The following is a 16,151-nucleotide window of genomic DNA, read 5'->3' on the forward strand; positions in this document are numbered from 1 at the left end:
AACTTAAAATTCTAACAAGCAAGATATCCTATGTTCATGGATTAGAAAACAATATTGTTAAGATGGCAATGCTACACAAATAATCTACAGATTCAGAGCAATCCCTTTCAAAATTTTATAGCCCTCCCTTTTAATAACTTACTCTTTCATTAAAAGTTTTTTTCTTATTATTAATACATACTTGTTTTAGAAAATTTGGAAAACACAGGCATGTATAAAGAAAATAAGAATCATCCATAATTACACTACCAATGAGAGCTAATCATTCTGTGGCTGTTACTCTTAAAACATTGAACTTTAGTTCACTAAAACTTCTCCAACCTAGCCATAGATTGTCTTCATGTTATTTCCACAGAATATAAAACAGAAACATATGTCATATAAAAAAAACATACTCATACAGAATAAAATGAGGTTTCTTTATAAAGTAGTTTCCTACAAAAACCTTCATTTACCACATTCCTATGAGTCAGAGACTCTAATACAGACTATGGAGCCTTTATTAAAATAGTAATAAGAAGAGAACTAAGAGGAGAAAGGGCAAGGAGCTTATTTCCAGATTCCATCCCCCCCACCCCCCTCCCCTCAGACTCCTCATGCTGCTAGAGGCAGGGTGTCCACTCAAGTGAGAGCCTGTTCCTTCTAGGGACATAATTCCCTCGGCTGTCAGTCTTGGAGTCAGATAGGAGGAGACATTAGTGGAATCAAACACTGAGTTATACTGAGTAGTCACAACCCTAGGATTCAGAGTTCTGAGCTTCAGGGTAAAGAGGGAAAAAACTAAGGTAGAAAGAAATGGAGAAGAGACTTTTTTTAGAAGAGAAGAAAAAAAAGTAGAAAGGAAGAGATAAAAGAAAGGTAGTCTACAGGCCTTTTTGCCCCTCCCCCAGAAATGGAAAAGCCAATCCTCAAATTCATATGAATTTGCAAAGGGCCCTAAGTAGCCAAAAATAATATTGAAAAATAAAAACAATTTGGAGGACTTACACTTCTCAATTTCTTTTTCCTTTTTTCTTTTTTTTTTTTTAAGGAGGGCATAGCTCATAGTGGCCCATGCAGGGATTGAACCAGCAACCTTGGTGGTATTAGCACCACATTCTAACCAACTGAGCTAACCTGCCACCCCTACATTTTCCAATTTCAAAACTTACTACAAAGCTATATAATCAATTCATTGTGGTACTAGCATAAGAATAGACATATAGACCAATGGAAGAGAATTGAAAGTACGGAAATAAACCCATACATCTATAGCCAATTGATTTTTGACAAAGGCCAAGACTATTTAATGGGGAAAAAATAGTCTCTTCAACAAATGGGGTTGTGACAACTGGATATCCACATGCAAAAAACTGAAGTTGGACCCCTACCTCATACCATATACAAAAATTAACTGCAAAGGGATCAGTGACCTAAGTATTAAATCTAAAACCATAAAACTCTTATAAGAAAACAGTGGTAAATCTTCATGACCTTGGATTTGGTGATAGATTCCTAGATGTGACAATCACAGGCAACAGAAGAAAAATAGTTAAATTGAACTTCATCAAAATTAAAAATGTTTGTGCTTTAAAGGGGATTATTAAGAAACTGAAAAGGCAACTGTTGCTTAATAAAGAATTTGTCAGGTCTTTGTCCCAGATTCCTGGCATTGAGCTTCTAAAACCCTTGGAATTTCCTGAGCAACCACGTGATCAGAAGGTTGGGACTTTGAGCCAGCTCTACTCTGGGGAGAGAGGCAGGGGCTGGAGATGGAGTTCAATTATGTATCCAGTGATTTAATCAGTCGAGCCTATGTAATGAAACTGATTAAAAACTCTGATTGAAGCTCCGTGGAACTTCCTGGTTGATGAACACATTGATGTGTCGAAAGGGTGACTGACCCTGATTCTATGAGGGGAGGACACAGAAGCTCTTCCAGAGCTTGCCCAATGCATTTCTCTATTTGGCTGTTCCTGATATGGATACTTTATAATAAAAATGCAACAGTAATTATAGTGGTTTCTTGAGTTCTGTGAGTCATTCTTGCGAACTATCGAACCCGAGGGGGTCATGAGAACCCCTACGTTTGTAGGCACATGTGCAGGTGGCCTGGAGACCACAGAAATTGAGGGTGGTGTCTGAAGTGGAAGCAGTCTTATGGGAACCATGGCCTTGAATCTACAGTTTCTGATGGTAATTCTGGGTTGTTAATGTCAGAATTGTGTTGCAATAATTGAGATTGAAACAGAACAATAACTTACAGAATGGGAAAAAATATTTGCAAATCACATATCTGATAAGGATCTAGTATCCAGAACTAGTATTATATAAAACACTCTTAAAACTCAATAACAGAAAACAACCCAATTAAAACATGTGCAAGTGACTTGAATAGACACTTCTCCAAAGAAGATACAGAAATGACCAACAAGCACATGAAAAGATGCTCAATATCATTAGTCATTAGGAAAATGTAAATCAAAGCCACGATGAGGTACAACTTCACATCCATTAGGATGCCTATAATATTTTTTTTTTAAAAAAAGAAAAATAACAATTGTCGGTGAGGATGTGCAGAAATTAGAACCCTCATACGTAGCTGGTAGGAATGGAAAATACTGCAACTGCTGTGAGAAAGTTTTGCAATTCCTCACACAGTTAAACACAGAATTAATTACCTTATATGTATTTCTGCTTCTAGGTATACATACACCCAAAAGAAATGAAAACAGGGACTCAAACAAGTACGTGCACATGCATGTTCATAGCAGCACTATTCACAATTGTCAAAAAGTAGGAACAGACCAATGTCTATCCATGGATAAACTAATTGTAGAATACACATAAGATGGAATATTATTCAGCTATAATAACAAATGCTACAACATGGATGAACCTTGAAAACATTATGCTAAGTGAAAGAAGGCAGACACAAAAGACCACATATTGTATGATCCCAGTTATATAAAATAACTAGAACAGGTAAATTTACAGAGATAGAATGCAGATTGCTGGTTGTCAGGGATGGAGGAGGGTGGTGGGAAGCAGCTTCTTAAAGGGCACCAGGTTTCCTTCTGGGGTGATGAAAATATTTTGGAACTGGATAGAGGTGGTAGTTGTGCAACAATGTGAATATACTAAATGCTATTGGATTGTTCATCTTAAAATGGCTAATTTTTTATTTTTACTTTTATTTTTATTGGGGAATATTGGGGAACAGTGTGTTTCTCCAGGGCCCATCAACTCCAAGTCGTCCTTCAATCTAGTTGTAGAGGGTGCAGCTCAGCTCCAAGCACAAGCCGTTGTTTTCAATCTAGTTGTGGAGGGCACAGCTCACACTGGCCCATGCAGGAATTGAACCGGCAACCCTGTTGTTAAGAACTTGCACTCTAACCAACTGAGCCATCCATCCGCCCTTAAAATGGCTAATTTTATGTTATGTGAATTTCACCTCAATTTAAAAAAAAAGAAGGGGGGAGAAAGAAAATTATGACAAACAAAAGTGTTCTAAGCCTCTAAACAACCCTTATAAATCTAATGTAAAGGACTAAATATTTGTGTCCCCGTAAGATTCATGTTGAAACTCTAATTGCAATGTGATGGTATTTTGAGGTGGGGCCTTTGAGAGGTAATTAGGTCATGAAGGTGGAGCCCTCATGAATGGGATTAGTGCCTAAAAAAAAAAAAAAGCCAGAGGGGCAGCTGGTTCACTCAGTTGGTTGGAATGCGTTGCTCTTATCAACAAGGTTGCCCATCGGATCCCCACATGGGCCACTGTGAGCTGCGCCCTCCACAACTAGATTGAAATAACTACTTGACTTGGAGCTGATGGGTCCTGGAAAAACACACTTAAAATAAATAAAAGTTTAAAAATAAACAAACAAAGAAACAAACAAATAAAAAAGAGGTCAGAGAACTCTCTAGCCCTCTTTGGGTCATGTGAGGAGGATACATGGAGAAGTTAGCAGTCTGCAACCCAGAACCTGACCATACTAGCAACCTGATCTTGATCTTGAACTTCCTGCCTCTAGAACTGTGAGAAATACTTTTATATTGTTTATAAGTCACATAGTCTATCATCAGACCAGGATGTAGGATCTAAACACTGACTAAATCTTTAATGACATTAAGGGATTATGATTCATTTTTAAAGAGTTATAATGAGATTATGCTGATGATTTTTAAAGTCCCTGTCTCTTAGACAGACATGCTGAAATACACATGAGATGATATGATGTTCTGGAATTGCTTCAAGATAATATGGGGGTAGGTGAAGTGGATTGAAGATAAAACAAGATTGACCGTGAGCTGAGAATTGTTGAAGCTGGGTAACGGGCCCATGGGGTTCATTATGCTCTCCTGCTTGCCTTTATTATATGTTGAAATTTTCCATAATTAAAAAGTAAAAAAAAAAAAGCCATAATTGATGAGCAGGAAGAGAAGAAGAAAAAAGTTATGTTTATGTAATAGTGGAGCATATTATAGATTACGGAACATTTACATTTAGCAATTCAGAAGAGACAAGCTAGAGCTCAGCTTCTTCCAAAACCCCTTTCCTGCCAACAACACAGTCCTCTAGAGGGAGGCCCACCTGGCACTTAGAAGACAATAAATGTTTGTTGAAAATGAGTATAAAAGCTCTCCTTCCCAGCCCTGCCCACACTTGCCCAGAAACTGCAGCAATCCTCTCACCTTGGTCTTAGAGTAGAGAAAGACTATGAGCTCTGCGGGCACCCTAGTGATTGCACTTGGTCTATTTCCAACCTATCCAAGCATGGCTTGGTTGCTGCTGTATGCTTGCCACATATTTTAGGAGTTAAATTACAAATATAGAATACAGCTTTACTCTCCAGACAAAAACCTACAGCTTGCTTCATGAGTTTTTTTGTTTGCTTTTGTTTTTAGGTTTAAGGGGCAGGGCCAGCAAATGAGGGCTGTTCATTTCAAGTTATAGTTTATGGTTCTATTAAGGTAATATGTACCTCCTCTCATTCACCACGTTGTGTCCTGGGAAAGTTTAGTCCTCTCAAAGTGTGTCACAGAATCAGAAAGGTTGGGAAACACTGAATCAGCAAAGGAATTACATAGTAAAGGAAACTGGGAAGGCTGGTGGCCATTTTGTGGGTTCTCAGAGGATTCACAACTATTCTTAACCCTCACCACCCTCCAAAAAACCCATAAAACTCCACACAGGTAACAAAACAATGCAGGCATGATCCATTTTTCAAATATATAAGTAATATATATGTGTGTATATGTACATATGCACATATATACACATATACATATATATAAACCCTGGAAAAAATAGTAAAGGTTATATATCAAAATGACAGCATTTATCTCTAGGTGGTGAGATGGTTGACGATTTTTTTTAGCTATTTGTTTCTCTGCATGATCTAGTTTTCTATAATTATATTTTAATGAAAATTAAAGTTCTTTTTACTGAAGAGCCCAAATACTTGAAATATAATTTGGATTTAAAACTTTCATTTCAAATTGGTCCAGTTTCCAGTAACCATCAGTTAATTATCTGATTTCTTTCTAGTCTGGAGGTGTCACGTGACCACTGAAGTTTGTGAGTTAGCTGAGAGCATTTGAGTAATTCTGTTTCCCTGACACTGACCGCCACCTCCCCCAAATACCGTTCTCCACATGCAGCAACTGCTCCTCCCAACAAAATAATTTTCACCCTGTGGTCGCCTCTGAATTGTACCTGATTTGTAAAATGTACGGTAGCACTTGTAACAAGTGGAAACTGGGATACACAGAGGGTTAAGTAACTTGCTCAAATTCACACAGCTTGTAAGGGATGGAGATGGGATTCAAACCCCAAGTCTGGCTCTGAAAACTGATGATAACTTGAGGAGTGGAAAGCATCAATGCTCAGAAATTGTGGCCATTTGGAAAGGCTGCATTTGGCTTCCCTGGGTGTGTGTGTTTGTTTTTTCAGTTCCCCACGTTCCTCCGGGAACCCCAAGGAACAACATGTTACATGAATTGAAGTTCTTCCTGGCTGTGCCCGCCACCCCCCCACCTCCCCCAGGCAGCTCAGTTCCTGAGCCTCCTTTTCTGATTTTAGCTCCACCCTCTTCCCCCCTCAGTGGCCCTGAACTTCAGGGCGGCCTCAGTGTATTCCCTTATTTGGTTTGCAGAGCCACAAAGAGTTCTGGAAAAGGATCCAGGCCAAAATAAAAGGGTTGCGTGTGCAGCTGGGGGATGAGAAATCTTTATTTCAGCTTGGGCTCTGAAAATCAGAAATACAAGGAAACAAGTTTGGCCTCCAAAGTAACTACAAGAAGCAACTGAAGAGGGCAGAATGGAGGTGTCAAGATGTCACAATGTTCAGCGTGTGCTTAATTCCGTGTTTTGATATAGATTTGTCTTTATTCAGGTCCCCCATGGCTGTCTTTCTTTCTTTCCTGAGTTTCTAGAGTTTCTACATCAATCCAAAAACCCTCAGGCCCAGAGAGTGTAAAAATAATTCTAGGTAGCAGGTGCCATAGCTATCATGATTTATTTAGCATATGAGTAAATGTAGCACTTAAACCTTTAAAACCCTGTTCAGAGCACCCCAGCTTCCCCCAATCTTTGAAACTCTCTGAGGTAGATTCTTATTATTTCCATTTTATGGATAAAAAAATTGAGGCACAAGAGGTTAAGTCACTTGCCCACGGTTCCAGAACTAAGAACTACCAATGCCAGTTTTGCCCCCTGCATTCAGGACACTGTCGCTACACGCCCATACTGCTTCTGAGCCCCACAGGTGTCTGGGGTCCTTATCTTACTTAACCTATTGCATTGCAACCTGTGATCCCTTCCTCTTGCATTTTTGTTCTCTCCCTTTCTGTTCCACAAGTTCCCAACCCTGGCTCCTGTTCTCAGTGCCGTGCAGAGGACTTCTTTGTCCACTGCTCGCTCATGCAGGGAGCCCTCAGGGTCCCTCCTGGTCTCTAACTGGTTCCTTGGGTATATCTCTCCATGAGGGACCTCATCTACATTCAGGAGCTATGTTCTTTGCTTTACCTTTGGTGGGGTGCTTATTCCTTCATGCCTGAACCATGCATCCAAATACACGCTTCTTTCTTATGTCCCCAAGGTACTTTGGACCCTAAATTCATTATCCTTCCATTCCATGCTTCTCATCTGAGTCTCTGCTTCTAGAGCTCTCTCATGGTTTTCATAACTGGCCCTGCCTGCTTACCTCCTAGTCACTTTGTCTTTCTGTTCCAGAAAGAAGCTATGGACCTCTGCATTCAGTTCCCTTTGCCTAGAATGTCCTTGCCTGGGGTTTTCAAACTCTGCATCCCAACAGTAAGAAATACATGTGACATCACAATACAGTACCCATGAGTACCTGACCCAATGGGAGACAGTATCGAGGTTGTCTAAACAGTGGTTGACAGTACCACGTTCATGTTCGAGTTAGAATATAGGTGCCAAGTCGCACTAGTTAAAATTCCAATCCAGTGTGTGTCCACACCCAGGGGAGTTATTCAAAATATTTAGCTATAGTTCAGCCCAGACCCTCGCAATCAAAACAGTCATGGGAGGGTGGCAAGAGAAGAGATTAAGCACTGGGGTGGGTAGAAGGTAGGCACTGGGGGTGGGGGATGGGGATTCTCAGAGTAGCAGCTATTTACAAAAACACAGAAATATTTGAATATTTTAACAACTGCTACCTCTGTTCTAGAGCCTTCCAGTTGAACGTCAGTCCTGTCTACCCCTTAGTTCCTGTGCCCCTTACCGACTCCACCATCTAAATTCACTTTCAGATTCCTGGCTTTTCTGCCACTTGCTATTTTCTGCCCCATCCTTGTTTGGAAAAGAGCCCAGGTGCTTATCCCTAATTAATTTTAATTCCTGAAAGAAAAGCAGTCCGCTCAGACAGAAGTCAATGAAAGGGGCTTTCACGGCAAAGGCAGGTGTCCCTGGACTGTTGGGCCACAGTGTTCAGTTTTCAGTTTCCGCCTCATACCAGCCAGAGCTGGGCCACGCAGCACAACAGCTTGTGCGACACTGGTAATGACCTTGCTGCAAATGAGGACATTAATGGTGGGGAGGTGAAATGTTTCTCAATAGACTGACCGCGTCACTAGGAAGCAGGTGCCCATACAGACATACTGGGACAAGTCTTCAAAGTATCTTTGGCAATCGAGTGTATTTATTTTGGAAGCAAACTCATATCAGGATTGTTGATTGTTGGCTGAGATTGAGAATTTGAACAACTTCCTCAAGCTCTTTTGAGTCTCACCGTCATATCTTTTGTATTGCAAAATGGGAAAACAAGAATGACCTACCTGAATCAAAAAGGTGTGTGAGGATTAAAACAACTCTGGTTTGAAAACTGGCAATTAAAGGGAAAGAATTAAACATTTAATCTCCTTTTTAGTAGGAACTATATTTAGCGTAATTATATAATCTCAGTTGATGAGAATGAGAGAAATCTCTATTTTACTGAACAATGCCAGCTAATCGATGTAGAAATAATGTTAGAAATACAAAAGCATTTTTCAATCGCCAATGAAATTGATTCAAGCAATAATTGTCAATTGGTGTTAAAACCATTAGGTAATCCACCTAAATTAAAGACTAAAATTAAAAAGCCTGATCATCCTAAATTTTGGTAAACATATGGAGGAATTGGAACTCTTATAAAATGCTGATGGGAAAGCAAAATGTACAATCACTTTGGAAAACAGTTTGGCAATTTCTTAAACCATTAAACATATACCCATCGTATGATTCCTAGGTGTTTACCCAATAGAAATGAAAGCATATGCCCATATAAAGACGAATACATGAAAGTTCATAGCAGCTTTCTTTGTAACAGCCCAAAAAGACTTCTTGAGGAGATTGAGGATATGATTCAGAGATCCCCTCAACCATTTTAAAAACAACAAAATAGAGATGAGATTATCTAGGAAAGATAAGTGGAGGAGCCTCTTGTCTACTGGAGTGAATCCCCATGACATCACCGGAGACCCACATAGCTCTTGAGAATTTTATATTAGAAGAAACACTGACAGCTTGGACTGAAAGGGACAGAGGAAAGATAGAATAAACAAAGTCTGTTGGATCCTTGCCCCCAACCCTGCCAAATTTTATAGATAGGAAGGAGGCTGATAAATCTACTCAGTTGTATGGGTGGCTGGATGACTCAGTTGGTTAGACCGCGAGCTCTCAACAACAAGGTTGCCAGTTCAATTCCCTCATGGAATGCATTGCCAGTTCGATTCCCACATGGGATGGTGGGCTGCGCCCCTTGCAACTAAGATTGCAAATGGTGACTGGACTTGGAGCTGAGCTGCATCCTCCACAACTAGATTGAAGGACAACAACTTGGAGCTGATGGGTCCTGGAGAAACACACTGTTCCGCAATATTCCCCAATAAAAAAAATTAAAGAAAAAAAACTACTCAGTTGTAAACACACACACACCTTTCATTAGTAAGACATTTGTCATGCAGGGACTCCTCACATACGAACGCAGGATAAGGTGAGGCCAAAAAGGAACACCCACGGAGCCATGGATAGGGGAGTCATACCACTATAGTCTTGCTGGTGGCTGGATTGGAGACACAGGAAGCAGGAGCCACACGATCTGCAACCTGCTGTCCACTTCTTTCTGCCAACCAACCTCACTTGCTGGCTGCAATCCGCCGTGTTAACTGCAATCCACTCTTGCTAGCTCAGCCATCATCTTCTTGCTAGCCCCCATTTGTTGCTAGCGTAGCCACTGCAGTTATATTAGTGGCCAATGGCTCACTGGTTACAGCTGACGCCCAACTAGCCACAGCTGATGGCCATCCAATCACAGTTGATGGCCATTTACTACCTGAGCCAGCACCTTTCCACGTGAGGGCAAGAGCCTGGAAACTGCATTCCTGGCTCTGTCCCCACACCTTCCATTAACAAGGAAGGATGACTTGGAGCGTGGAGCCTTGTACACAGAGAACAAAGCTGAGAGCCATAGAGGGTTACTCCCAGGCTTTGAGACCTAATGGAATTTACTTGGCTGGCCTTTGAAATTTCTTGGGAACAGTGATTCCTTTTTACCTTCTTTTACTTTTTTGAATGTGAATGTCTATAACTGTTATCCTCTGCCAGACCCACCATTGTCTTTTGGGAACAGAAAACTTATTTTCTAGTCTCACATATCCACAGATAGAGAGAAATTTTGCCCTAGGATGAAGTATATCCAGAGTCTCACCTGTATCTGATTTAGATGATTTCAATAATGAGAGTTAGATGAGATTTTGGACTTTGAGTTAATGCTCTAATGGGTTGAGACTTTGGGGGATCTTGGAACAGGGTGAACGTATTTGGCATTTGAGATGGACAGAAATCTTTGGGGATCACAAAATAGGTAGAAAAATGGTCCCCCAACGATATCCACATCCTAATCCCTGGAATGTATGAATATGTATGTTACATGGCAAAAGTGGAATTAAGGTGACGAATGGGATTAAGGTTGCTAATCAGATGTCCTTAAAATGGGAAAATTATCCTGGGTTATCTGGGTGGGCACAATGTAATCACAGGGGTGTTAAATGTTGAAGAGAGGGTCAGAGGGAGATATGACTGGAGAATGGTCAGAGATATACAATGTTGTTGGCTTTTAAGTTGGACAAAGTGGACCATTAGCCAAAGATTATGGGCAGCCTCCAGGGATTGGACAAAGCAAGGGAATGGATTCTCCCCCAGAGTTTCCACACCCGAACACAGCCCTGCTGACACTTTGGTTTAAACCCCGTGAGACCCATATTTAACTTCTAACTTGCGGGACTGTAAGATAATAAATTTTGTGTTGTTTTAAGCCACTAAGTTTGTGATAATATATTACAGCAGCAATAGAAAAATCAATACAGTACCCTCTTAAAATGTGTCATTTATTGTACATCAATTAAACCTTAATAAAGCTGTTAAAAATTAAGTGAAAGATTGATAGAGAACTGTACACACAAATAGTGCCAATTAATACTACACTGGTTCACTTTTAGTTTCAAAATGGGGGATGGGGTGGATGTAACTATGTAACGGGAGAATTGAGCTGTTATTCCCTTAAGACTGGTTCAACCTTAGCTTCAGTGTTGGGTCTAGACGTTAGGTGTCTTCTGATGAAGTGATATGAATATACAACCTTACTTAAACTGTTGTCCAGCCAAAATGTTTAAATTGAGTCTCTTACACCTTTAGAAATAACTTTCAATTTACAGCAAATGCAGGGTGCAAGATAAACACTGGCACAGGAAGTAAAAGTAAAATCAGAAACTGGAACATTCCACAGGACAGTTGGCCTGGTCTCTCTGAAAGTCAATGTCATCACAAAAGGATTAGATGACACTAAGGGCTGTAACAGCCAGATCAATGAACAGTCCTGCACCAATACTAGTTTCAACAAATTTGCTCTAAGGACATTTTTGGGGAAATTTGAATATGTTTTGTATATTAAATAAAATGAAAGTTTACAAGAGTAAAAAGGAAGAGATTATGGATCCTAAAAAGGGTTATAAAATAATATGAAAGATATGATATTGTTTGAGTTGAAAGTATGTGTATAGAAAAAGATCCAGATTGATATTCATGAAGATATTGACAGTCGTAATCTCTGGTAAATGGGATGATATTTTCTTATTTTTGCCTTATGTGGGTTTTCTAACTTTCCACTCTGCCCATGCATGATTTTATCGTGATAAAATTATTTATTATTGAAAGAATGCTAGGATAACATGAGACAACAGATAATAGAAATAAAGCATTTGGACTATATTAAGCACACCTGTGGCTACTCCAGATTGTCTAGCACTGTGATAATGACTCACATTTACCAGTGCTCACAGGGTACCTGGCACACTTCCAATTACTTTGCCTATCTTCATTCAGAGGTTTTAAAAGCTTTTGGATGGTGACTCACAATAAGAAATACATTTTACAGAGCTATGCTGCACACTCATACATACCTGGACATGCTCTCATACTGTATGCAATGGAAACAAAGCTTTCAGAAAACAATGACCTACCCTGACTGTGTGCAATGCATTCTGATATCTTCTGTTAGATTGTATTCTGATTCTATTTCCTTTTTTTAAAAAAATTCTTGTTAACCCATTGAATTGATTTTATGACCCACTAACGGGTGTTGACCTGCAGTTTGAAAAACTCTTTTAACTCATTTAATACATGCACACACAGACACACACAAACTCCTATGAGGAAGACACTATTATTGTATTAATTTTTCAGAAGAGGAAATTCTGGCACAGAGAGGTTAAATAACTTGCCTAAACATGCACAGCTCAGGCTGAAGTAGGAGGACCAGGACTCTGATCCAGGTAGCCAGCTCCAAAGCCTGTCCTTTGAACCACTCTCTCACATCCATTTTCTCTCTCATTCTGCGAGACACGTGATAATAAATGAATGTCTGCTGACATATGTCTCTGATTCTCCAAAGAAGTGATTCAAGTAATATTGTTAAGGTTATTGGAGTGTTCAAGGTTACAGCAGATTTAGGGAGTAAAAGCCATGTTTTCTGACTCTTGTATTTCATGATGAACAATAGCTTTGTGTAAAGAGCATAGACTTCAAAGTCAGGTAATTCTGGGTTGAAATGCTGGTCCCACACCAGGGACAGATCCAGATTTTGTGGGGACTGAGGCTTATGTAACTTTGAAAACTCCCCCTAAGGAGAAGAATAAAGCTTATGGGTACAGAATTAGATGCAGGGCCTAGAAGGGGGCCCGTGTAAGAGAGAGCCTGTGGCTTGGGATTCATTAGCTCCCCTGTCTGCCCTTCATAAGCACTTTATTTCTGACACTCAGTTTTCTAACCTCTGAAATAGGGGTAACAATTTTTTTTAAAGATTTTATTGGGGAAGGGGAACAGGACTTTATTGGGGAACAGTGTGTACTTCCAGGGCTTTTTCCAAGTCAAGTTGTTGTCTTTTCAATCTTAGTGGTGGAGGGCGCAGCTCAGCTCCAGGTCCAGTTGCTGTTAGTTGCAGGGGGCGCAGCCCACCATCCCTTGCGGGAGTCCTGCAACCTTGTGGTTGAGAGCCCACTGGCCCATGGGGAATCAAACCGGCAGCCTTCGGCATTAGGAGCACAGAGCTCCAACAGCCTGAGCCACCGGGCCTGCCCAGGGGGAACAATTCTTGTTTCTCATGGATGCCAGATCAATAGGAAGAACCTGAACTAGCTGAAAGGCTTAGTACAACGTTCATTGAATAGGTACTCAATTAGTGATTGTTAATTATAATGATGATTTTTAAAATAGAATACTTCAATTAGAAGCCAGTTTTTGGCAGGGTTTTGAAATAAAAGCATGATATGGAGAAAAATTATTTTGTCATTTCATTTAGGCCTCAGCTCTGCAACTCAGCTCTCCCTGGAGTCCAATTATTTTGGTCTCTCCAAAGAGAAGTCTAAGTAAATAAGAAAGCAGAGCATCTGTGGGGACAGAGCCAGGAGAGCAGTTTCCAGGCTCTCTACCTCACGTGGAAAGGTGCTGGCTAGGGTAGTAAATGGCCATCAGCTGTGACTAGCTGGCCATCAGTTGTAACCAGTTAGCCATTAGCCACTAATATAACTGCCGTGGCTGAGCTCGAGGGTTGGGTGGTTGGAAGAGAAGCAGACGGCAGATGGCGGATCGTGTGGCTTCTGCTTCCTGTATCTCCAACCCAGCCGCCAGCGAGAATATAGTGGTATGACACCTCTATGTATGACTCTGCTGGTGTTCCTTTTTGGCCTCACCATATTCTGTGTTCTTGTGTGGAGAACAGGACCAGAGACCTTGCATGATAGCATCCAAAAACAAAGCAGATAGAGAGTATCATGGAAGAAAGTCATCTGCAGGGAACCTCAAGGACAGATTTCCACTGTGTAGATGTCAATAAGAAGAAAAAATATTTAACTATTTTAAGTCATTCTCAATCAACCAAAGGAAGGCAGATTTCAAGGTGCATTTTGGTGAGAGAGAAAACAGCTGGATAGACTCCATCCTGGCAGTGTCAAGTTTTAGTTACCTGCAGGCAGGCTCTTTTGTGCTTGTTGTTCTGCTCTGTCCTAAGGGACCATCAAAAAGCAGGAGGCAAAAAAAAAAAAAAACACACACACACACACACACACCCCAAAACCAAGATGCCTCTGGGGTCGGCTTCCTACCCATTGAAGAAGCAGCAGTAGTTGCAGAAAATCATTAGGTCACTGCTTTCCAGTTGCATCTTACATTCTCCTCACAGGGGTTGAGATCCTAAGAAAAAGAGGTTTATTAATGCAGAGTAACATGAAATATAATGGAGTGTTTCTTAAACATGTGGCTTCTCTTGGTTATCTGTGGGCTTTTTGTTTGGGGTGACAATGTTGTTTCATTTAGATAATAAACAAATAGGGATATGTGGGAAGAGAAGGGTCAAAAGATGGCAGGTAATTAGATTAATTAGATAGTTAAAGAGAAATATGTGGGTGATTATTAACTTTCTTGCAAGCTACACTTAGGCACAAGTGGGTTTTATTATTCTTAGTATTTACAAATGATTCATACCCTTTGCTATTCAATAATCACAAAATCTTCACATTTCCCCCCAGAAATTCCTCTGTGTAATGCTGAAGATGAAACAGCCCTTCTTTTCTCACTCTCTGAAAAAATGATTTTTTTTCCCCTTCTCCTATACCTATTTATTTACTAGGGACATCAGGTGGTTCTGGATTCATCTATATATATTGTCTCCAAACCCATATTTCCCTAGATTTTCAGTATCCACAGTACTGTGTCAGGAGACTACTTTGGAATGTTAACTTTTTTTTAAAAAAAGATTTTATTGGGGAAGGAGAACAGGACTTTATTGGGGAACAGTGTGTACTTCCAGGCCTTTTCTTCCAAGCTAAGTTGTCCTTTCAATCTTAGTTGTGGAGGGTGCTGTTCAGCTTCCAGTTGCCACTTTCTAGTTGCAGGGGGCACAGCCCAAGGGAGTGAACCGGCAGCCTTGTGATTGAGAGGACACATTCCAACCAACTGAGCCATAGGAGAGCTCAGTGGCAGCTCAGCTCAAGGTGCCGTGTTCAATCTTAGTTGCAGGGGGCGCTGCCCACCATCCCTTGCGGGACTCGAAGAGTTGAACCGGCAACCTTGTGGTTGAGAGCCCACGGGCCCATGTGGGAATCAAACCGGCAGCCTTCGGAGTTAGGAGCACGGAGCTCTAACCGCCTGAGGCACCCGGCCGGCCCCGGAATATTAACTTTTGATAGCTTTTGTCCCCAGGACTTTTCTCCCTGGTGTTCCCCCCTTCTTCCCCATTGGGTGTACTAAATCTTTGTTGTCTCAGCTCAGGGAAGGGTGGACCTAGCTGAAAGAGAAGGGAGTCTTTTCCTGGCTAGGAGCCAAGAGAATGCAGGAAGCAGAAAGGACCCAGGTGCAAAGACAACACTCAAAGCTTGGAAGAATGCATTGCACCTCTGATGATATCAGCGTGCCTGAGCTGATAAGGAGGCTGGAGAACTCAGAAGCTAGTGTATTGCAGGCCCTGTGTTGTGGTCCCATAACTGGACCTGAATTTCTGGGCTGGGAGTTAGGAACTGGGATGAGAGGAATGCTCTGGTCACTGTTTTGGTGTCTTCAGTGGTTGTTAGGTGAAATTTCAAACAAGAGGCTATGTGGACATTATCAGGCCTCCAACAAGGACTGCTGCTTTCATCATTTCCTATAATCACTTCGGGTAAAGTTTGGAAAAACATAAGAAAACGTTAAAATGTGTGAGGAGAACGAAGGGGAGCATTCAGATCCCCTTAAACTAGTACTCAGGAGGACTGTACGCTCTTAGGACATTTCAGTTGGGTCAGCACAGATGATATTCAGGAGCAAAGAGCCACCCTCTCCTGTACAGAAGAAGGCCCTGGAAATCAGATACAGCTCAGGAGAAAAGCTGGGGGTGTGAAATGACCCTGACACATTTAATTGTAATCTGTGATAATTGCTGAGTACTCAGGCAAATCACAAGGAGCCTTGTCAACTGGTCTTGGGGGACCGGGAAAGGCGCCCTGAGCCGAGACCTGAAAAGCAAGTGAGAGATGACTAGGTGTTTGTGAAGGTGGAAAGAAAATACAGTCCCTGGGCTGGCAATTACCCGGTGAGCAGCCCAGAACCATTTACAAAATATTGTCATGGGAAAACAG

Source organism: Rhinolophus hipposideros, assembly GCF_964194185.1.
Source record: "Rhinolophus hipposideros genome assembly, chromosome: 3".
Classification (NCBI taxonomy): domain Eukaryota; kingdom Metazoa; phylum Chordata; class Mammalia; order Chiroptera; family Rhinolophidae; genus Rhinolophus; species Rhinolophus hipposideros.